Here is a 9,741-nt window from a genome sequence, read left to right on the forward strand (position 1 = left end):
CTCTCCCCAACTTCAGATGTAGTCCTACACCAAACCCTAACTACTTTCATTTCCCAGATGACATTAAATATTGTGGAGGTGGTGGTTTGTTGTTTTGGATGTGGCTTTGTGTTTGCTGCTTGATAAATGAATCCTCTTAGAACTTTGAGGCATCAATGAGTGTAGATTCTTCTGTGCCTCTTCTTATACCAATGGGGGTGTTCTAAATATAAATCCTCAATCTGATAGATGGAAACTAAAATTCCTAGCCACTGGTAAAGACTCTGATACCTCTCAAAGCATACTATCTTGAATTATTAGTCTTCTGCCTATCTATAGAATGAACCTTGGATTTTTGCATAAACAAAGATAAGCGTTCCTTTGAAGAAAATCCTGGGAAAGTGGTGAAGTGTGGTGGTTATGATTAATGTTTGGGGAAGTAAAAAGTACCACATTCTAATTTGTGCTTTTCAGTCCATTCTGTCCTAGTAGGGTGAACATATGTGCATACTGTATTCTGCTTTTTTTCTGATTCCCAAGACTAGACTCCAATGATGGGAGCTTAGAACAGGGACCTTGGAACAGGGAGCAGACCACTGAAGGGAGGTCAACGGAAGACTCCTTTGTCAGTGAAGTTATCTGGTTATAGCCATGTAGCAACCTATGTTGGTTGCATCAGCATGGGTCTTAGCTGTGGTTAAGGTTCCTTCTGATCATGAGATACCGTGAATCTGCTTGCCTTCCACTTACCATTCTGTCCCAGTGACTGGCCTTCCTAGGTAATTCTGTTAGTGGAATGTGAGAAGCAATTTCTGTAGCCCTTTCCTGTTCTCATCAGAAAGAACTGCCTATGATGGATAAGAGACAAGGGAGACTTTAGCATTGGGTGGGGTTATAGTATAGTAGCATTGCTTCCTCGATGTTGTAATGAGAGCGGCGGGGCTGCATCCCCAGCACCCCAGCTGCCTGGCTAGCTTATGCCCCGAAATAATTACACGGACACTGTATTCTTTTAAACACTGCTTGGCCCATTAACTCTAGCCCTTACAGGTTAATTCTCATATCCCGATCAACTCATCTCTAATAATCTGTGTAGAATCAGTCTTACCGGGAAAGATTCTAGCCTACGTCCATCCTGGGTCTGAGCTTCATGTGTCTGCCTCAGAGAGCAGAGCTATCGTGTCTGCCCGGGAGAGGGGAACATGAGCTCACTTCCTCTTCCTCCCAGCATTCTGTTCTGTTTACTCCACCCACCTATGTTCTAACCTATCAGGGCAAGCAGTTTATTTATTTAATTAACCAATGACCTTCCTCCATCATTTCCCCCTTTTCTGTTTAAACAACAAAGGAAGGCTTTAACTTTAACATAGCAAAATTACATATAACAAAACAGTTATCAAGTAAAAATTACAATATTTACATCTATTTTATCTTTATCATAACAAAGGAAAACAACTTAACTATCTATCTATTCTTCAACTGCCTCAAAGACCCCAGAAAGATACAATATTACCTAAGCAAACAAGAAATAAGCAACTTTCAAAACTCTAGAAATGACAGAGACATTTTGCTGCCTGGACAGTCACCCAAAGTTCCTCTGTACTGTTGGGTCAACCATCTTCAGCCTACAGGCCCATGGTATCCAGAGAAATTTCCATGAAGCAGGACATTTCAAAGTCAGTTCAGTCACTATCTGTTGTATTCTGCAGAATGTCTTGCAGACTCTTTCATGAATCAGGAACCCTGAAAGATCATCTCATCTTTAGGCAAATTCAGTAGTCCTCTCTCTGTGGGTTCTCCTGTCCAGTTTATGCAATAGTCCAGGCAAGAGCAGTTTCTTGCCCAAATGGCTATCAAACTCCATAAGGTGCCTCTTTGATGCCCATCTTCTTCTTGAAGTAGATTGGTGCTGCCAGGAGCAGAGTGTCTCATTGTCATGAAAAGTTTTAAGTTATTAAATAAAATGCCATATTCTATAATCTTTGAAAGATATGAAGAATGCCTATCTAAAATATATCTATGTACATCTAGAAAATGTTAACTAACATGACTACAAACTTGACTATTATGATTATCTATTAACAACCTATATTCATTACATTTTAAGTGAACTACACAATCACAATACCTTAATCAAGATCAGAAATACATATACATATAACAAAATTGACCTTAAATTTATATCACTAAAGCAAAATCCATATCAATGCAAATTATTCATACCTATATCATATCCCCCTTTAAATGTAAAAGAACATTTATAAACCATATTTGGGAACATGGGCACAGTTTTTTCTCTCCAAACTGCTTCCTGCTGAATGGGGGCGTTGTTAATTAGGTCTTTCATGGTATAACCTGTGTGCTAGTTTCATCTCAGTTGGCAGTTGAGTGAAGCAATTTTCTGAAGGTCTTCACAGCAACCTTTCAGGAGGGTGTGGTCCATCATACCATATTGGAATAGAAGCAATCCACAGGCTCTCACCCTCTGTGAAAACAAAATAAGAAACTCCTTTCCAAAGCATCATGTCCTTAGATCCAAATTTCAAAGTCAAGGCATTTTCAAAACATCTATGTTGGATTAGTTCAGCAGCATTTATGAACAAATATCTTTTAGCAGCTGTTGCTCCTTCCTCAGCATTCAAACAATTCAAAGAGAGCATAAAAGCATATAGTATCAAAATTCTCTGTTTATTTTCCATCTTTGTACGGCTTTATTTTAACTCTATTTTGTTTTTTTTTTACTATTATTTTTTGCTTTTTGAGACAGGTTCTCTGTATCTTTGACCTGGAATAACTCTGTAGACCAGGGTGTCCTTGAACTCTCAGAGATCCACCTGTCTCTGCCTCCCAGGCATTGGGATTAAAGGTGTACACTACTACACCTTGAACTCACAGAGATCTGTTTGTCCCTGCCTTCTAGGCACTGGGATTAAAGGCGTGTGCTACCACACCTTGAAAGTCACAGAGGTCAATCTCCCTCTGCCTCCCAAATGTTGGGATTAAAGGTGTGTACTACCACACCCAACAACTCTCTTGCTTTTTTTTTTTTTACTTTAAGAACTTCAACTTTTAGCCTGCATATATTTTTAACACACAGTAAACCATTTAGAAATTTTCTTTGTCTTTGAATCTCTCTTTACTGTATATCTCTCTTTTTCTGACCACATGAGCCTTTAAATTACTGAGCAATATGGGTGGGATTAAAGCCGTGGCTTTGGCAGCTAGATCCAGCCCATTCCTTAGCTTTCCAGCCTCATGGCTGAGGTACTGGTTGTAGCCATGTTTACTGCCACAACTCTATGGCATTTCAAGGTCCCTGCCAGCAAGCGAGTTTCAGCAGCCCATGCTTGCAAACCGCAAGAACTGCCTGCGTAAAAGAGTCAGAGTTTGCCCTGGCAGGACAGCCCAGAAAGCCAGCATTTTTAAACGGCACAGCTTTTGTCCTGCTACGGCTGAAAACCGAAAAGCATGTGTTCAGCTTTTCGTCAACACAATTTAAGTGTTTCTTGGCAGGACCTCTTAATGAGCTGCAGGGTTTTGCAGCTAAAGCTGAGTCAGGAAGCCTCTCCCAGATGAGAGTGCTTGCTTGCCTCTAGCAAGCAGAGCAGACCCGAGAAATTGTTGCTACCAAGAAAACATGCTTTACTCTTTCCCAAGCTTTCTCAGGCTTTCAGTGGATTCAGTTGTGGTGTCAGAAGTGGAATTAGAACCCATGCCTCCAGGGGAGACCTTCCTCCATCACCTCGAGATAGAGACAGAGACCCACACTGGAGCACCAGACTGAGCTCTCAAGGTCCCAATGAGGAGCAGAAGGAGGGAGAACATGAGCAAGGAAGTCAGGACCACGAGGGATGCACCCACCCACTGAGACAGTGGAGCTGATCTATTGGGAGCTCACCAAGGCCAGCTGGACTGTGACTGAAAAATCATGGGATAAAACCAGACTCTCTGAACATGGCGAACAATGAGGGCTGATGAGAAGCCGAGGACAATGGCAAGGGGTTTTGATCCTACTTCATGTTCTGGCTTTGTGGGAGCCTAGCCAGTTTGGATGTTCACCTTCCTAGACATGGACAGAAGGGGGACGACCTTGGACTTTCCACAGGGCAGGGAACCCTGACTGCTCTTTGGACTGGAGAGGGAGGGGGAGAGGAGTGGGGAGAGGGGGAGAAGGGCGGGAGGAGAGGTAGGGAAATGGGAGGCTGGGAGGAGGCGGAAACTGTTTTTTTCTCAATAAAAAATTAAAAAAATATGCTTTAAAAAAGGATCTTTACGGGCCAGACGCGCAGAGGCGGAGCGGCGCGGCGGCCAGACGCGCAGAGGCGGAGCGGCGTGGCGGCCAGACGCGGCAGAGCAACACCACATACAGGAAGAGGCTTTCGGGGACCAGCACAGCGGCAGACCCAAGCGGCTGGGACAGGCGTGCAATAAGGAGAGCAGTTCGCCCTACTACAATTGAATCAAAGAGGTAGGCTTTTGGTTGGCCAGGTCACTGGCACAAGGGGAGCCTGGTCCTGTCCTGAAGATCCTTCGGAGGGGTGAGAGGGTTCTTGGCCTGCAGCAGGAACCACGAAAGAGAGTGAGGGCATTTTGTAAGCGGAGCCCTTGGCCAGCAGGGAAACCTGATCCGGTTTTTAAAGGACCCATTGGATAGGATCAATAGGAGGAAATGGGCAGGCGCCAAGGCAAGAATTCACCCAATAATCCGAAAAACAACATGAAAACATCAGAACCCAATGATCTTACAACAGAAGTATTTGAACAACCTAACACAGAAGAAGTGGAAAAAATCGACTTTATGAAGATAATAGAGTCCCTTAAACAACATGTAAAAAATGCCCTTATAGAAATGGATGAGAAGTATAACAAAAAGTTTGAAGAAATGAGTAAATACGTACATGATACCCTGGGAAACCAAGAAAAAACCATCAAGCAGGTAAAGGAAACAGTTCAAGAATTGAAAACTGAAATGAAGGCAAAGAAGAAAATACAAACTGAGGACCAGCTGGATATGGAAAATCTAGGCCAACGAGCAGAGTCTACAGAAACAAGCATAATCAATAGAATACAAGAGCTAGAAGAAAGACTCTCAGATGCTGAGGACACCATAGAGAAAATAAACGAACAGATCAAAGAAAACAGCAAAGCCAACAAATTCTCAACACAAAACATTCAGGAACTATGGGACACAATAAAAAAACCAAACCTAAGAATAATAGGAATAGAAGAAGGAGAAGAGTCACAGCTCAAAGGCCCAGAAAATATTTTCAACAAAATTATGGAAGAAAACTTTCCCAACTTAAAGAAAGATATTCATTTAAATATTCAAGAAGCATACAGAACACCAAACAGACTGGATCAAAGAAAAACATCTCCTCGCCATATAATAATCAAAACACAAAATATACAGGTTAAAGAAAGAATATTAAGAGCTGCAAAAGAAAAAGGGCAAGTAACTTATAAAGGTAAACCGATCAGACTTACACCTGACTTCTCGATGGAAACTATGAAAGCCAGAAGGTCCTGGATAGAGGTTCTGCAGAAGCTAAGAGACCATGGATGCAAACCCAAACTACTATACCCAGCCAAGCTATCGTTCATTATCAATGGAGAAAACAAGACATTCCAGGATAAGAACAAATTTAAACAATACGTAGCCACAAATCCAGCACTACAGAAAGTAATAGAAGGAAAATCGCAACCCAAGGAATCCAACACTGCCAACACTGCCTACAATAACCCAGGCATCTAATGACCCTTCACGAGCACATCTCAAAGAAGGGAGACACACAATCTCTACTACCAAAAGCAATAAGAATAACCGGAGTAAACAACCACTGGTCATTAATATCACTTAATATTAATGGGCTCAATTCACCTATAAAAAGGCACAGGCTAAAAGATTGGATACGAAAACAGGATCCAACATTCTGCTGTTTGCAAGAAACACATCTCAACCACAAAGACAGGCACCTACTCAGAGTAAAGGGTTGGGAAAAGGTCTTTCAAGCAAATGGTCCTAAGAAAAAAGCAGGTGTGGCCATACTAATTTCTAACAAAACTGACTTCAAACTAAAATCAATCAGAAGAGACCGAGACGGTCACTTTATACTCATAACAGGAACAATTCATCAGGAGGACGTCTCAATCCTGAATATATACGCCCCCAATATAAAAGCACCTACTTATGTAAAAGAAATATTACTAGAACTCAAGGCAGACATCAAACCACACACACTAGTAGTAGGAGACTTCAACACACCTCTCTCTCCAAGGGACAGGTCAATCAGACAGAAACCTAATAGAGAATTAAGAGAATTATTGGAGGTAATGAAGCAAATGGACTTAACAGACATCTATAGAACATTCCACCCAAATAGGAAAGAATATACCTTCTTCTCTGCAGCTCATGGAACCTTCTCAAAAATTGACCACATACTCGGAAACAAAGGAAACCTCCACAGATACAAAAAAATATCAGTGTCCACCTGTGTCTTATCAGATCATCACGGATTAAAGTTAGAAGGCAACAACCACGCTGCCCCCAAAAAGCCGACAAACTCATGGAAACTGAACAGTCAACTACTGAACCACACCTGGGTCAAGGAAGAAATCAAGAAAGAAATTAAAGTCTTCCTTGAATTTAATGAAAATAAAGGGACAACATACTCAAACCTATGGGACACAATGAAAGCAGTGCTAAGAGGAAAGTTCATAGCACTAAGTGCCCACTTAAAGAAAACGGAGAATGCATACATTGGGGACTTAAAAACACACCTGAAAGCTCTAGAAAAAAAAGAAGCAGACGCGCCCAGGAGAAGTAGAAGACTGGAAATAATAAAACTGAGGGCTGAAATCAACAAAATAGAAACACAGAAAACAGTCCAAAGAATCAATGAAACAAAAAGCTGGTTCTTGGAGAAAATCAACAAGATCGACAAACCCCTATCCAAACTAATTAAACGACAGAGAGAGAACACGCAAATAAATAAGATCAGAAATGAAAAGGGGGACATAACCACAGACACAGAGGAAATTCAGAGAATCATTAGATCTTACTACAAAAGCCTGTATGCCACAAAACTGGAAAATACAAAAGAAATGGACATTTTTTTAAATAAGTATCATATACCAAAGCTAAACCAAGACCAGGTGAATGATCTAAATAGACCGGTTTCTCGCGAAGAATTAGAAATGGTTATCAAAAATCTCCCTTCGAAAAAAAGCCCAGGACCAGATGGTTTCAATGCAGAATTCTACCAGAACTTCCAAGAAGAATTAATACCTATACTCCTTAAGGTATTTCACAATATAGAATCAGAAGAGTCATTGCCAAATTCCTTTTATGAAGCTACAGTTACCCTGATACCAAAACCACAAAAAGACCCAACCAAGAAAGAGAATTACAGACCGATCTCACTCATGAACATCGACGCAAAAATCTTCAATAAAATACTGGCAAACCGAATCCAAGAACACATAAGAAAAATTATCCATTATGATCAAGTAGGCTTCATCCCAGAGATGCAGGGCTGGTTCAACATACGCAAATCTATCAATGTAATCCACCATATAAATAAACTGAAAGAAAAAAACCATATGATCATTTCACTAGATGCTGAAAAAGCATTCGACAAAATTCAACACCCCTTTATGATAAAGGTCTTGGAGAGAATAGGGATACAAGGGTCCTACCTAAATATAATAAAAGCTATTTACAGCAAGCCAACAGCTAACATTAAATTAAACGGAGAAAAACTCAAAGCCATCCCACTAAAATCAGGAACACGACAAGGATGTCCACTCTCTCCATACCTCTTCAATATAGTGCTTGAAATTCTAGCAATAGCAATAAGACAAGATAAGGAGATCAAGGGGATTCGTATTGGAAAGGAAGAAGTTAAGCTTTCATTATTTGCAGATGATATGATAGTGTACATAAGCGACCCCAAAAATTCTACGAAAGAACTCCTACAGCTGATAAACAGCTTTAGTAATGTGGCAGGATACAAGATCAACTCCAAAAAATCAGTTGCGTTCCTATACACTAAGGATAAGGAAGCAGAGAGGGAAATCAGAGAAGCATCACCTTTCACGATAGCCACAAATAGCATAAAATACCTTGGGGTAACCCTGACCAAGGAAGTGAAAGATCTACTTGACAAGAACTATAAGTCTTTGAAGAAAGAAATTGAAGAAGACACCAGAAAATGGAAAGACCTCCCTTGCTCTTGGATTGGGAGGATCAACATAGTAAAAATGGCAATTCTACCAAAAGCAATCTATAGATTCAATGCAATCCCCATCAAAATCCCATCAAAATTCTTCACAGATCTGGAGAAGACAATAATTAACTTTATATGGAAAAACAAAAAACCCAGGATAGCCAAAACAATCTTATACAATAAAGGATTGTCTGGAGGCATTACCATCCCTGACTTCAAACTCTACTACAGAGCTACAGTATTGAAAACAGCTTGGTATTGGTATAAAAACAGAGAAGTCGACCAATGGAATCGAATAGAAGACCCTGACATTAACCCACAAACCTATGAACACCTGATCTTCGATAAAGGAGCTAAAAGTATACAATGGAAAAAAGAGAGCATCTTCAACAAATGGTGCTGGCAAAACTGGATGTCAATCTGTGGACGAATGAAAATAGATCCATATCTATCACCATGCACAAAACTCAAATCCAAATGGATTAAAGACCTCAATATCAGTCCGAACACACTGAACCTGATAGAGGAGAAAGTGGGAAGTACTCTACAGCAAATGGGCACAGGAGACCACTTCCTATGTATAACCCCAGCAGCACAGACACTAAGGGCATCATTGAATAAATGGGACTTCCTGAGGCTGAGAAGCTTCTGTAAAGCAAAGGACACTGTCACTAAGACAAAAAGACAACCCACTGACTGGGAGAAGATCTTCACCAACCCTGCAACTGACAAAGGTTTGATCTCCAAAATATATAAAGAACTCAAGAAACTAGACCGTAAAAGGCTAATCAACCCAATTATAAAATGGGGCACTGAGCTGAACAGAGAATTCTCAACAGAAGAAGTTCAAATGGCCAAAAGATACTTAAGGTCATGCTCAACTTCCTTAGCGATCAGGGAAATGCAAATCAAGACAACTTTAAGATACCACCTTACACCTGTCAGAATGGCTAAAATAAAAAACACCAATGATAGCCTTTGCTGGAGAGGTTGTGGAGAAAGGGGTACAATCACCCATTGCTGGTGGGAATGCAAACTTGTGCAACCACTCTGGAAAGCAGTGTTTCGGTTTCTCAGGAAATTCGGGATCAACCTACCCCTGGATCCAGCAATACCACTCTTGGGAATATACCCAAGAGAGGCCCTATCATACAACAAAAGTATATGCTCAACTATGTTCATGGCAGCATTGTTTGTAATAGCCAGAACCTGGAAACAACCTAGATGCCCTTCAACGGAAGAATGGATGAAGAAAGTATGGAATATATACATATTAGAATATTACTCAGCAGTAAAAAACAAGGACTTCTTGAATTTTGCATACAAATGGATGGAAATAGAAAACACTATCCTGAGTGAGGTAAGCCAGACCCAAAAAGAGGAACATGGGATGTACTCACTCATATTTGGTTTCTAGCAATAAATAAAGGACATTGAGCTTATAATTCATGTTCCTAGAGAAGCTAAATAAGGCGAATCCAAAGACAAACACATAGGCATCCTCAGGAATATTAACCTTCATCAGGCGATGAAAGGA

This window comes from Microtus oregoni, unplaced genomic scaffold (genome assembly GCF_018167655.1).
Source record: "Microtus oregoni isolate MIOR12 unplaced genomic scaffold, Mior012 000073F_000, whole genome shotgun sequence".
Lineage (NCBI taxonomy): Eukaryota > Metazoa > Chordata > Mammalia > Rodentia > Cricetidae > Microtus > Microtus oregoni.